This window comes from Vicugna pacos, chromosome 9, assembly GCF_048564905.1.
Source record: "Vicugna pacos chromosome 9, VicPac4, whole genome shotgun sequence".
NCBI lineage: Eukaryota > Metazoa > Chordata > Mammalia > Artiodactyla > Camelidae > Vicugna > Vicugna pacos.
In genome coordinates this window covers 71,070,222-71,085,978 of record NC_132995.1, presented here as the reverse complement: position 1 = coordinate 71,085,978, position 15,757 = coordinate 71,070,222, and positions in this window count along the sequence as shown.

Genomic DNA, 15,757 nt, shown 5'->3' with positions numbered 1-15,757 from the left:
GTGTCTGAGTTTCTTCATATGTAAAATGCAGGTTATCATCTTACCTGCCTTGTTCAATTATTATGAATACTATATTAAATAGATATGAAGTGCTAAGAAAAGTACCTACTATAGAAAACATTATGTGTAAGTACTAGCTGTAATAATTATAATAATTAATAAATGCTCTTCCCAAAGGAAAAGTGCCTAGCACATAGAAAGCGCTGTGTAAGTACTGACTCTAATAATATTATCATTTCATACTCTTCCCAGTCTCCTTCCAAAAATGTGTTCAGTCACCGTGAGTATCCTTGTTTGTGATTTAATTTCCACAGCGTCTTCCACGTGGACATTACTGGCTTCAAATTCCCCTGATTAAAGGGGATATAAAGGAAACAGGAGAGATATGTGAAATTTAAGAAGGGAAGATGAACTCTGATAAGCTGAGCAGTTAATTGAATTATTTAAGCTTGAAGTTTTTAGACTGGAAGCCACTAAGTTTTACAGACAGTGACTTTATTCTCATATCTCTGCCTAGAAAATCTGTTCTCTTTCTGTCCTCTTCTTGATCCAGGTTGTGGCATCACAGAAAATTCCCATACTATGGCTTCTGCCTCGTGGAAATCTGCCAGCTTTATGGTGGGAAGCTAGAGTTGGGAAACTCCCTGTTACTCTATATAGGAATAAATCCACGGTGAGTCCACTGAAAATCCATTTGTCAGAACTCCGAATTCCTTAGAAGAAATGAAGTCCAAGAAAATATGTATCTATAATTAATTGTGTGTATTCCAGCACTTGCGGCTTTGCTAAAATAATGCATATAATTCATTAATTTTTTTTTTTTTAGCTACAGTTGTTCTGAGTACTCTGAAAAGTTAGGACTATCATCACGATGTTGGCAACCTTAGTTGACTCTAAGTCCACTTTTTCAGTTACGCAGAGTGAGATGAGACACATATCTCCTCATCTGCCCCTGTCTGGTGACATTGGCTTCAACCGGGGACCCTCCCCTCCTTGAACACTCACTCACTTTGTTGTCTCATTCAGTCTCATGGATGGAAGTACCTTCCATAACTGGGAAATTCCAAGGTTTCCTCTCCAGTTGTTCTCCCTTGAGCTTCAGATGTATGTACCCAGTTTCTTAGCCTGCATCTCCACTTTGATGATTAATAAGCATTTCAACTATTTCAAAATGAAACTTTCTGCATCACCCCTGAAACCTGACCGAAATACAACTTTCCGCATCTCTTGATGCCAACACTGTCGTTCAGTTGCTAAGACTGAAAATCTTAGAGTTATTTTGACTCTTCTACTTCCTTCATGCCCGGAGCTAAACTCTCGGCAGATTGCTCTGGCTAAGCTTTTAACACATGTCTAGGATCCAACTACATCTCACCACCACCTATGCTGGCAACCTGATCTCTGCTACTATTATCGCCTGCCTGAATTTTTTAATAGCCTCTTAAGTAGTCTACAGGCTTCCACCTTGTCTCGCTTTAGTGTATTTTCAACTCTGCAGCCAGAGTGACTCTACCAAAATGTAAAGCAGAACACACCACATTTCCACTTGAAACCTTCAAATCAACTTTTTACTGTAGAGTCAAAGCCAAAGCCCTTCTACAGGCGCGAGACCTTGCTCTCCCCTCCCTCCATTCGTGAATGTATCTCCTGGAACCCTCCTTCTTTCTCACTCTGCTTTAGCTACACAGGACCTCTTTTTCCTAGTACATACCAGCTGCACTTAAACCATTACCTGAAATATGCTTTGGATAGCACATGCCTCTCTCCTGCACCACTTTCAGATCTATTGAAATAGCACCTTTTAAAATAGTCCTGGCTGGCTGTCCTCCTGAAATCACTTCCCACATTTTCTGTCCATTCCTTCCATTTTATTTTCCTTCATGGCACTTATCTCTTCTAATAATACTACAGAATTTAGTATAAATTTTACTTAGCTTCTGACCTATCTTCACTGACCTATCATTTTATGAGAGATGTGATTTTTGTCTGTTTTATTCATTACTGTATCTTCAATACCTAGAATCATGTCTAGTCACATTATAAGTCTACAATAAATAAACCTTTGATTTAATCAGCCGGGGAAAAGAAATCAAACAGTAGTATTACACTGTAGATTTAATTGCGAATTTGTCATATTATATTGGTGTTAGTATTTAAGTAGTACAGTGGATAGCCAACCATCCTCCAGAGTCTCTCTTTTCCTGTTAATAGTATAGAATCTGTATTATAAAGTTGTTGCACTATGTAATCTGCACTATAAAGTTGTTGCTGACATGCAGCTGCCCTCCCAAATATTTTAATTCCCAGCCCCGCTGTGCCTAGGCGCAGCCAAGTGGTGAGTTCTTCTCAGTCACTGGAACTTGTATGTGTCATTTCTAGTCAGGAGTTCTATGAGGCAGGCATGCCTTCTCCTCATTCCCTTTCCTCTTTTTCCTTCTTCTTACGTAGGACCACTGCATACAGTGAGAAATACACTTTTACAGCTGTGCTAGGATATCTTCAGTTTCAGTTCATTATTATTTGTGTATTTGGGGATGGCTTTATATATCATGAGGAGGTGTCCTTTGGAAGCCGAGGGACATTGATCTTCTTGAAGGGGCAATGGAAAGAGATAAACAAACAAGAGAAATTTTAGGGCCGATGATGGAATAAGAGCAGGTGTGGAACATGACCACCAAAAGTGACTCTTCTTTCCTGGTTATGAATTTTGACTCATCTCATGTCTGTCTTGAAGAAATACAAAAAAAAAAAAGAAGAGGGATAACAAGTGTATGATCTGAAAAGAGGTGTCCGTGTGTTAGGTAACCATTGCTGAGAGATGAAACCACAAAAACCAATTAGATCGCTAAGCTTTAGAGAAAAAGGTCTTGTCCAAAGATTTAATATTTCTAACGTTAGCCTCTAGTGCTTTCCTTTTCTTATTGATCTCTGATAGTCCCTGGCTCACTTTCCTTAACAGTCACCTTAGCAACCCCATATCCCAGCAGATCTAAGAATTCTCTTCATGTTTTACACATAACTTAGTTGGGGAAAACAAGGCAGCTGGGATTCCTGACATGAAGAGATTTTCTTTCATAAGAGGCTAGTTCCACTCTTTAGAACAAAGATATTGGACTCAGGCTGGAGGTCGATAAAAATTGTAACCTACTTGTAAAATTGCTGTTCCCCTTTGGGGTTTCCCAAGATCGTAATACCTCCCAGGTATTGCAAAGTGCGCTGACAACATCCCTCTTCATCAGATTTTGTCCATTGCTTATGCCATAATATTTGTCAAGGTTATCATCGATTTTGAGGTTCAAGGAATGAGGGAAGGGAAAAGCACGAGTTGGGGCTTGGGGAGCGGGAGGAAGAATTTCAACTGTCTGTAAGTCACTTTTAGTAATTTTAAAGTAATATCCGGGAGGCTCCAAGCGGAAATTGATCAGGCAGTTGAAATGCTCTGGGTAATATTATATTTTATAAAAGTAAACAACAGAATGAAATGAAATCTTATTCCATAGGGTTTAATTAATTTATGAGATTAAAAAAAACTTAAAATACAAGGCAAATGTCTGAAAATATGAAGGCCTGGGCAAGACTAGAAAAAAAGAATAAGAGCTATGTAATTTCTTTACAGTTGCAATCCCAACATGATCTATTACTTTTTATTTCCCAGGATTGATAACTGGTGTAACGATTGTGCAGCCCCAGCCATTTCAACTTAATTGATAAGTTGCCCTTTTTGCTTTTCAATTAGTTGTTTAGTAATTGTGAACACAGAATTTGATGTCCAAATTAAATATGGGGGCCTTTGGGTCCTCCATTCATTCTTTGTTTCATTTCCTAGTAAACCCTAGTAAGTTTTACAATAAGATTTGAATTAGGAAGAATTAGGACCTGAACATGTACTTGCTATTAGGTTTTCTCTCTTACATTCGATTTGTACAATAGATCCTGATTTTTTTTTTTTTGAGGGGAAGGATGCTTTTGAAACTGTAGAGTGTGGCATATCCAGATGGAAAAAAGTTGGAAAAAAAGAAAATGGGGAGAAAAGAAAAATAGAAAAATAGAGAAGTTGAGAAGAAAGTTTTTACTGACAGTCTGATTTCAAGTAAAGTTGGACTCAAATCCAGTTTATGAGCTGACTGATTTCGGTAAGCACTTGCCATATGTAAGCCATAAGTTGTCTTCATGGACTGGGTCATAATATATTGTGAATATAAAACTAAAACACATGTTAAGTACTTGTTATAGAGCTTTGCAATCAATTTAAATTATTGCTATTTCCACTGTTATTGTGGGGAAAGTACAATAGAGAAAAATATTTTGTGCCATTCATATGTAGATGCAAGTTATCAGATTTAAGGCAGACAAGAAGCAGAAAGCTCTCTCCTCCACACTCTCTTTTCCCCTGTGTTCTCTGCATTCTGCACCCTTCCTCTTTTTTTTTTCCTTCAAACTCCCAAACACTGGGAGAACACAGCTGCGGGTCATCGCAGTCCAGTCCTGCTCTTGGAATTACATACACATTCACTAAATTGCCAAAATTACATTTCATCTTTTTAGTGTGTACTTTCTTCTCTATTTTCAAATCCTTAACAAACGTTCAGCTTATTGCATCTCCTTGATACGATCTTGATTTTACTTGGTTTACAATGCCATAGTTGGAATAGCCTTGAGTTCCCTACAGATACGCCATTCCTTTATTCAGAATCACCCAGTAATTCTCCATATGAAGTCAGAACTTCTCATGAGGACACCAGAGCTCTCAAGATGTTATATTTAGTTCTCATTTTTTTCCCTTATTCTTTCCACGTCTTCTTGGTTAATTAGTTTATTTAGCCTGCTTCCATGAGTGTGAAATCTTAGACGGTTATTTTTCTTTCCTCCCTTAAGTACTTCATTTTCTTCTACTGCTTTTCATCAATCTCCTGTAATAACCATGCCCATCGCACCCTCTCTCCAGCCCAGACAGAATCTCTTTTTAATGCTGAACCTTTATAACACTCCTCTTGTGAACTCATGCTCAAAGTCTTTTTTTAAAACAATTTCAGTCAAAGCTTGCCATCTGGCCAACCTCATATTGTACAGACCTGACTAATGCAGTGTAACAAATACAGCAGCGCTCACTAAATAGCCCGCGTGCTCCCTACTTTTCCCAGCATTCCTTGTAATTAGGTTGAAGTTGGATGATGAGTTCTGGCTGGGGTGGAAATGACATAGATCTGCAGTGCTGAGAGGCAGCCCTGGAATCCATTTGCTGGGATAGCCTCACAAGACGGCTGCCTCAGTGTCACCCTGAGTCACCTGGTGGCCCCTGGCCCACAAACCCGCCTACCAGAGCTGTACATACAGCCTGAGTGAGAAACATGTGCTTTCTGTGTAAGTGGTTGAGATCTCTGGGTGAAAGCACCTCCCCAGCGTATCCCAGCCTACCTTGGCGAATACCCTCGGCTCATTAGGTCCAGTAGCAGTCAGCTCAGTGGGGCTAAGCCAGCAACACAGGCGGTGGCATCAATTCGCTGGCCATCGGCCTTCATTTCTCAAATGTCAAAACTTGTTTCTGGAAGCGTTGACTTTCTCTATCAACAAGCTCGGAAGAAACATTAACGAAAGTGGTGGTCACTGTACCCAGCTTTCTAGGATTATATCGGCGCGAACGGAGCCTTGTTGCCAACAACGGTGCCCTTGGTGGCTTTTGAACATCTTCACTTTTAACCTAAACAACGCGTGCATTGGCTAGTGTCTGTCCCACCTACTTGGTAACACATTAATGCATCTTGTATTAGTTTTATTTTTCATGGCCTGCTTTACAGTTTTTCACATTTGACCTAAGTTCTAAATAAAAACATGTGATTTGCAGATGCTACTGTACCATTTTCATCTTTTAGTGTGCTGCCTAGTTTTCACTTTAGAAAAAAAAAGTGAAATCAACTCTCTTTTCTCTGAGTCTTCCAGCTTAATTGGAATGGAGCGCTCATGCTCAAATTAAGGGGCTTTCACTTAACTATTCTGCCTCATTTGAGGAAAAAAAAGCCTTGTTAGCTAAGCTAAGACATGATATTTGTGACTCCGTAACTAGAAGCGTCCATCACACAGCTGCAAAGCACAATAGGTATTTTGGTTAAGTTATATCTGTCTTAGGGATCTGCAGTATGAGAAAAGATGCAAAAATAGGACCCACTAAATCAAAACCAGCCTTTGGTTACCTACACCTTTCCTTTCTTTCTTACTTTTTTGCTAATAAGACGCTAATAAGCTACTACAACTTTGGTCAATTTTAAAATCCCACCAAATATTCCAAACCATAGTCACACTCAATAATTCTGTCCACTGAGTCCACAAAACATGTCTGGTTCTCATAGAAATATTTAATTATCATAGGAAGGGATAGATCTGAAATTCAGAGTAAGTGTACAGTTTTGTGTCCAAAGTGTCCAGCTGTATCTCAGGGCAATTTTGTATTGATTTTTATCTCAGTAACACATATTTTAGAAAATTCTTAAAGGAATATATTCTGGATATGCTTTTTAAAGGTAGACATTTATTGCAGATAAGAAGGAGAGAAGGAAGCTCTCCTTGTAAACCTGGTCAAGCAGATTACTGGGTTATCAGAGTGAAACTGTTCAGACGCAGAAACGTTTATGGTCATCTCATAATGGAAGGAGCTTGAGTTTGTAAATAGATGCCTCAGCTTCTTGACTCTTGGTCATAGTCACCCTATCCTGACACCTAAGCGCCATCCTTGACACTTTGGTCTTCCCCATGCCTCATATATAATTTATCCTATCCCTTACATATTTTTCAAGTTTATATACATCGTCCTACCATAGTCACAAGCTTGTCTCACTTGGATGCTGGCAAAAGTTGCTTGACTGATAAAAAGCATCCATTCTGACTTTCCTCTGAGCCACTCCAAGTTATAATCGAAACAGGTATCACTGCATCACAGCACATGTTAAACCATTCAATGGCTTTCGACCTTTTAGAATAAAGTGAAAATGCCTTAATGAACCTAAAACCACAGTCTGAGCCCTGCACACCTGGGCTTGTTTCTACTCAGTCTCCCTCTCACTCTCTTCCTTCCAACCGTACTGGTCACTTTAAAGGATCTCCCGTACTCGCCATACTTCCTTACATATCACAGGGCTTTTGCACATGCTGTTTGTCACCTCTGTCTGCAACTCTAGCCTTTCCTGCCACTCCTGCCCCTGACCAACCACAATGTGCACACTAAACTTTTAATTAATTCTCACTCATGCTTTGGACCCAATTTAGTCCCTGCTTTTTTGTTGCACGTATGACACACTGTATCTCTGTTGTATGCCACTAGTCACAGTTGCCATCGCACAGTTCTTCATGTGAATCATTAATCAGTGTATGCCTTCCAATCAAACTCTATATTCCATGAGGGTAAATTCTGCCTGCTTTTTCATTTAGCACTGGCACATAGTAGGTAGGCAATAAATATATGTTGAACCATTAATGAATCTTTAGAAATGTCTCAGCTTGCCTGTCTGTAAACCCCTCAAGTCTGTTGTAAGGATTAAATGAAAGAAAGACTATTTCATAGAGAGCTTGACACAGTGCATGGAATACCCTAGGAGATCCATAAAGTATAATAACTACAATAATAATAAAAATAAGACCAGATAGAATTTCCTCCTCTCTTAGAAAGCAGCAAATGGTCAGTCTGTAGAGAAAATAATTGTTTTTTTTTCTTTCTGTTGAATATTTAGTGAACTAATAGATCAACTCCTTTTTATCCAACACAGGTTCTGAAGTAGACAAAGGGGAAGGCAGGTGGAAATAAAATTATCAGCTTTACTACTGATAAAACAGATCCTGGAGAATGTCGTTAACTCCAGGGCAATATTAGACCTCCCAGTCCTCCACCTCAGAATGAGGCTGGCATCCCCACCCGTCCTAGTTGGCATCAGACAACCGCAGGCCTTCCAGCATCTCCAGAAGCAAGGCCTCCACCACCAAGTTAACCACATGGCACCAAACAGACCAGAGAACATACATTCTGTAGACAGGCAAATCACAGACACACACACACACACACCCCAACATGGGGCTGTGGCTAAGCCCCTTATGCCCAGGTCTTATATCCAGATTTACCTGTCAGATAAAGTACGCCTCTTTCCATGGAGTTGAGTAAGTGAGAAAGTTGGGGAAAAGGGTGAAAATAACTCTAATGGACTCTGTGACTCTAGTGGAAGCCCTTCCACATGAGAAGAGACACCAGGAGTGGAGACTAGGTGTTCAATTTCCTCCCTTAATGTGTTATATTAGGTACAAATGTTGTGCACTTTTTTAAGGTTCCCTCACCTGCTTCTTTTCTTTCTCTGTCTTTCTTGTTGCTTCACCTACACCAGATCGACTCTCAACCTTCAAGGGCCAGATGAGACAATTCAGAAGTTCAGGAGAATCTGCTTCCAGTGGGTTAAATGTTGACAACTGGAAAGTGAGAAATGGGCAGGAAACAGGTAGATACTTCCTTCCTTTCTTTCCTTCCTCCCGTTGGTGGCCTGTTCTGAGATACAGTTTCTCCTTGTGAACTCTTTGGAGAAGTCCCATATAGAGAAGAAATAATATATGTTGAACCACAGTGATGCATCAAAGCACATTATTGCTTTGATGTTTTCCTTAACTCATTTCCCCACTTCGTCTCCCTCCTCAGCACCCTTAGCACCTCCCAGTCCAAGTATCAGCACTTTAATCCCTGCTCAGGCTTTACTTTCTGCAGGACCTATTCTAAAACAGGCATGTAATTTGAAACTAAATTTATGATAGAGTTATTTTTGAAAGTCTTTGTATATAAATGAGGGACAACCAGTCATTCCTCCATCATCTGTTCTCCCCTTCCCCTAAGCTAATAAGACTTTATTTTAGCTGAGCACATTTCCCAGACTTCCTTTTAAACTAGCGTTGGCCATGTGACAAGGTTTTGGCCAATGGAATGTGCACAAAAATAATACTTCTAGCTGTTGGTTCCTATTCTTAAAAAGAAAAGAGTCCATTGTCCCCTTTCTTTTTCCTCTCCTCGTTAGCTGAAGTTTGAATATTATGACTGAACTATATCAGTTCCCTGAGATCAGAAGATGGAAGCCCTGTGTTAAGAATGGCAGAGCAAGACAGAAGGCACCTGGCCCAATTCCATGCAGTGAGCCATCAATCAGACTTGGACTGTCAAAGCTCAAACTGCTAAGTGAAAGAAATAAACTTTAATTTTGCTTAAATTACAGATATTTTGGTCACAGTGGAGCAGCGTAACCTGTAGCCAATCCTAGATGGGTATGCCTTATATTTCATTTTTAATTACTTATTAAAGCAAAGTAATTAGAGGTACTTTTTTTCATTTTTTTATAAAGAATTCTAATCCCCAGATCTGAATAGGAGCATTTAGAAGAAGGTCAAGCAGAATTCTTCCTCGGGAAACATTTCAGGAAGTTGTTCAAGTTCTTTCTCAAGAAATCATTTCCCAGCCAGTTTTTATGTGCGGCAGATAGAAGACCGAGCACATGGGCCAGTCGCATGAGATCTGGGACCGTGTAAACTTATGGCTGTAATTTTGTGAGGCTTCATAATTAGCACCTGCAATAAGTCTATAAGCTGTGAAAATGAGTGCTGTTTTCACTGTGGAGAAAAACAGCCGTGGTTTCCATGGTATGGGTACAAACGAGTGGGTACAAAGAATAAATCGGGCAAGAGGAAAATAAAGCAGTGCGTTCACGTACTGGATATTGAACAAGCAGAATCCCTAGGGAGCGATCAGAAAAACGTCTTTAACGTTCTCTATCAGTCACCCTGTAAGGGACCTTGCATCAGCTGTCTTCATCTTGCCGCGAGATAAAAACTTGGGCAATCTCACAACTTTTCTCATAACATCCAGGTAATAAAAGGCCCTGCTGTCCCTGCGAGCGCAGCATCAGTTCAGCCGTTAAACGGTGTCTTGTCCGGTACGTCAGCGCTTCAGACCCAGTCTGCTGCTCCCGCCCTGGACCTGGCTCAGGTCGGCTGCAGGCCTCCTGAGAACAGGGCCTGGCTGGCCTCTTGGCTTGTTCACTCTCCTCAGCACTTGTCACGCGCCGCCCTCTCCTCCCACGTGGTTTTATAATGGCCGTCAGGGAGCCAGTTCTGTCCCGAGAGGTCCTTCCTGGGCTATCTTCAGAGCCTCTGAGCGTGGCTGATGTTTAACACCCACCCTCGCTGTTATGGAGGCTTCCGTGGTTTCACTGGAGGCTGCTAGACTTCCGTCCCCACCCGTGAGTCCTGAGATGGTCGGTGGATGGATGTCCCCAGACCATCTGTAGTGACTGTCTCAGCATAAATGACAGCTTCTTTCTCCCGGGGCCACCTTGTCCCGAAAAGTCACTTTCTAAGCCAGAAGCCCGTTTACTACAGCCACTGAGAGGAGATCTCTGGGATTTACCCTAATACAGTATGGAAATATTCTTCATCTTTATCTTCTCTCTGACCAAATGTTTTAAATGGAATACAATAAATTCAATAGAAATGCAATTCAGATGGAACACAATTAATTCAATAGCTCTTTGTTGAATGAATGAATGAATGAATGAATGAATGAAAACCTTGTTCTTCTACAATACAATCCTCCTGAACTTTGACCTCCTATAATAAAATTTATTTTTTTTATCCAGAATCTGGGGGCCTTTCTCTTGATCCATTGATGAGACCAGTCCACCATCAGTCAGCCATTAGGTATATGCTCAGCATGTGCTTTTTGGTATCAATTTCTAGGTTAAAAAAAAAATGCCTATGGGGTGGTTTACTAGCGTAATCAGTTTGCAATTTGACGTGGCAATCAAGACTAACCAGACACGATAATTTTAAAATGATGCCTGTGTGTAAAAGGTGTGGAGCTCACTATATAAACAATAATCCTCACAAGACACAAACGAAGGAGCTGCTGGTTTCCCACAAGAACCCTGAGTTTATCTTATATCGGATGCCTTACTCCTTGCATTCATGCCCCCAACTTTAAACTTGTTTGTTAATGAAACTACATTCGGGGGTGGAGGGAGAATTAAAGAGTAAGAGGAAGGAGAAGTAGAAGGAGGAGGGAGGAGGAGGGGTCACAGGGCTGCTGCTCTTTTAAAAGGCGCTTGCGAAATGCGCGCAGCGAAAACCTTACTGACAGAGGAAAGAGGCCAGAAACGAGGGGAGGAGGAAGGACGGCTGCTTACTGCTCTTTAGTGCTTTCTGGAGCCTATGTGCAGTGTGAGTGTGTGTGTGTGTGTGTGTGAATTAAAATGTCCAAAATAAGAATAAAGTGCTGTTGTTTCTTTGCTTCCACCATCTGTAAACATGGAGTGAGATTCATTTTTAAGAACTTCCAGTGAAGATGGATGAGTAAGAGAGTACTTAATGCCCAGAATGCATTCCCTGATCACAGTTATTAGAAGAACATCATAGAAAATGTCCTGCTTGTAGAATTTTCCGCCTTTTCCCTTTGGGACAGTGATCATGGCTGATGACTCAGGCTCCTGGAAGTGCCACGTGCTTTCGTGTGACCGGGGCAGCCAGTCTCACATTAACACACTGACTTGTTTCTTGTGACTGGTTGGGGTCAGAGGCACGTTCATGTAGGCAGTGTCAGCTCTCTCTCCAGGGTCAGTGACCTTTTCCTTCTCCACTTCCTATGCCGTTGACCACAACTCATGCAGGCTATAGTTGCATTATCTCCTGAAGTCTGGGTATTCATGACACATCCAAACATGGTAAAGACACTTAGGGGGGGAACATGGTGGAAAAACCTCTCCAAATTCCTTTTTAAGGAAAATACAATTTATGTTCACTAATTTTAGTCTTCTGCATTTAAGGCCATTATTATTGAATGATTACATTCAACATATAAACATAATACAACTGCATGCTTTATATTAAAGAATTCAGAATGAGACTAAAATAACTTATATGTCAGACTCTAACACGGCGATGAATTTGGGGATTAAAGTGCAAGGAATGACCTATTGCTCTTTCTTCCTTGAAATAAGTACAGAAAATTTTGAAATGTGGCTCAGTGCACAGTTTTGCCAGTGTCGCCTAGGGAACTTGCTGAAGAACAATGTATTTATTATATGTTTCTGTAAACTATGTTAAGGTGATTTCATAAATTGTTTTTTTTGAAGCTCACTGAGCAGAGATTTGTTTGATTTTTACATAAATATTTTCATGGTTAGCTCCTCCCCATCTCCCATTTTCCACTTTAAATCAAAGACGGGCATGAGTTTTGAATTGCAATCCAACACCCCATCAGGGAACTTTCATTTATGTTTAATATTTCCACTCCCGTTTTCTAGAAGGATTGAGTCACTCAGAGTTACACAGCAATTAGTGGTAAAGTTAAAAGGAATCCAGAGCTCCTCAATATTTTCCTTCCTTAAGTAATTTCTTTTTCCGGAAAAAAATACAATGCCATTTCAAGCAGAAGACTTCTCTAATCAAACCGTTAGGGAGGAAGAGATGGAGAAAGCAATTAGAGGAAAGCACTTAACGTTTGGAATTTCATTGTCTTGTGTGCTTTGGGCTTGAGGCTTTGAAGGCTCAGCTTGGCTTCCCAAGTTGGATGAAAACACCCCCTCCAGTGGGGCCGCCAGCTCTCCAACACCGGGGAGTTGTTTGGAAGACAGGCATAAGGAAGGAGGTATTGAAATGCGGGTGAAGGTGGCTACAGCAGCAACCACTAGCAGAGCATCACCTTCTTTGGCCTTAGTGGCCGGCAACAAGGTGCTCCTTTATTGCAAGTTGTTACCACCATATGCCTTATTAAGAACCAAGAATATGCTGCTAACAGTTTCTGGTGATGAGAAGAGAGACATTTACATAGTCGAGGACATCGCCTATGAATTTTTCCTTATAATTTCCTGGGGAAGCACAGGAACGTGCAGAGGTAGCTAGCGTCCAGAGCAGAGAACACCATGAAAAAATGTTCATTTCTGTTTGTTAGTTTCTCCGACAACCAGATGAAAGTATCCTGCACTCATTTTTCTTTTCCTTGTCACATACACATACATCTAGACACATATGCACACACACGATTTCCCTGAGAATATGGCAAATATTTCTTGGCAATTTCTAACCGCCAACTAGGATCTGCCAATTGGTTTCCTCGGTTGCAGCAGGAGAAACGGATTCTGGCTAACTTAAGCAAAAGGGAGTGTGCTTGAGAAATACAAGAAGCTCACAGAAACTGTAGAAAAACAGGCAGGGAAGTGGTTGGGCACTGCGGTGTGTTCTGTGGCTGTAAAGCTGAGATGGTAGGTGGTAGGAGTGGTCTCATAGCAAAACTGTTCAACCGAGATCCACTGCTGGGAAGCTGGAACGAAGGGAGTCCACCTTCATTTCTATTCATGTGTCATGTACTTATGTTTCACGTTCTAAGCCAGACCGTTTGACTGACCCATCTTGGGTCAAGTGGCTACCACTAGGTTAAGGCATGACTGGGCAGGGCCCCTGGTTTTAGCTGGGAAGAGGTTGTTCCCCATCAAAGGAATGAAAGTGCTGATAGGAAGGGGAGAGGGAAGCCAGGAAACCAAAAATCAATGAAGTTCCATCACACCAGGCCGAGAAGGAAAGGCGGGAACAGTGGAGCAGGGGCCAGATCCCCATCGGGGACGCCGTGTCTGCAAAGCCACGATTCCTGCTGCCGCTGAGTTGCTCTCCCGGTGGAATGCTCGTGGCTTGGAGGGACACCTTCTATTTGGGACTCTTGGGAAGCGCTGAGTTTTTTGTTCCATTGCTCTGAGCCTTTTAGCCCTATTTTTTGTTTGTTTGTTTTTTGCTTGTTTGGTTTGTTTGTTTTATTTTGTTTTTTAGACAGCAATTTATTAGTGAATTAGGATGCAGATATTTGCAGGATGAAGTTTAACCTCTGCAGCACAAGATGCGGTACTTCGCCAACACCTTGTGGGTGGCCGAGGTCCCTGTTGTCTTCATGGCTCTCCCAGTCACTGGAGAAGTTGCCAGTTGCTGCCCTGGGTACCAGTTTGAAAACTGGAAATGTCTGGAAAGCGTCCTTCTGTTCTCTTGAGTGTCTGGAAAGATGGCATCTTGGAAGTGGACTCCATGAGGCAAGAGGTTATAATTTTCATCCATCCTTAGGAAGAAGAAATAAGAGTAACCCCGGACCACGATGTGAGAGTGACCTCAGGCTGGTGAGGTCCATGTGTCCTGTGGAGGCTTTCTGGGCTCTTACTGCACGGAGAAGGGTCTTAGGATGTGGGTGAGGCAGTAGAACCTGATTGGACGGTGGCTTCTCTTCTTCTAAACCTTTTCTTGAACAGATGAAGACAGCCGGGCTTCTCACTGCTGAAATATTCTGAAACCCTAGTATTGAAGACTGTAGGTAATGGCAAGATGCTATGCAGATTTCATTAAGGTGTGCACAGGAGAAAGAGTGATGTGCTGTTCACGCAATAGCACAGCCATCTGGAGAAGGAGAAGGAATACAGCTGGCCAGACTGTGAAACCAAACTGGAGGCTCTCTCAGCAAGATTTGTTGGATAATTCATGCTGCAGCCACTGGAGCAGCCTCATTGAACCATTTCAAAATGTCATGTAATTGATGTTTTCTGTGGTTGTGCGGAGGTACCGAACACGTGCACACATTTGGCAAAACTTGTCGAAGTCTCAACCTGTATTTCTGGAAATAAAATAGGATTTCTATATTGAAAGTTCGAACTGTATTCCACTTTATGAAACCTACTTTCCAATGAGAAGGATTATAGATTAATGTTTTGTTTTAGGCTTTTTTTGGGGGGGGGCTGTTAATTAGGCTTATTTATTTATTCTTAGAGGAGTACCGGGGATCGAACCCAGGACCTCGTGCGTGCTAGGCATGCGCTCTACTGCTTGAGCGGTGCCTTCCTCGCGCATGGATTCGTGTTCTCAGGCTTTGTCTCGCGTGAGGCCCTGGGAGCCGTGTCTCTCCCTCTTCGTAGCGACGGTTGTGGCAGTGTTCTCCTCGGCCTCGTCTTCCGTTTAAGTCACATAGTACTTCTTCCAAGCTGCCCCCAAATTGCCTTTGTATTTGAGTCTCTATCTTCCTGCTTTTCCTGTTTCCCCAACCCCAGAATCTACGTGAAGTTGACGTAAGCGGAACTCACCGATGATTTAGAAGCGGCTCGTCCGAGAAGCTGCGCCGGTGCCGTGCGCTTTCTTCCTTCGGCCTTGCGCTTGAACTCCCAGAGGGTAGAGCTACCGTAACATGCAACCAGCCTGACAGAGGGGAAGGAGTTAACTCGTGGCCGGGGCTGGACCTAGCCACATCTCATTAAAATGTCTGGTAATAACGTTCAGGGCATCAAGGAAGGAATAAAAGGAAAACATCAGAAGGCTGGAGATGAAAGGAGAGCAATACAATAAGAGAGGGCTTTTAATTTCTCGACTGTTACAGTTTTTTTCTTTAAAGAACCCACCTCTCTCTGTTTTCAAGCCGGCTTTGTTGAAGAGCTGTTAGTGTGCTGAGCACCCAGTCACTCACTGACAACAGCAATCAAAGCGGAACCAGGAAACACGACACCAAACTGGGTCTTAGTCAGATTGGTATCTTACTTCCCAAGCACTGGACAGAGAAGCGGTATGACTTCAGCGTGGACGAAGAGAAAGGTGCCTACGATTTGGAGCACACACACGAACACACACATACAGCACTCATGCAGACAGTTATAAAAAGAGCAAGGTAGATACACCTTCTAGGGTTTTTTTTTAAAAAACACTTTGATCTTTCTAAGATTTTACTCATTCTGTG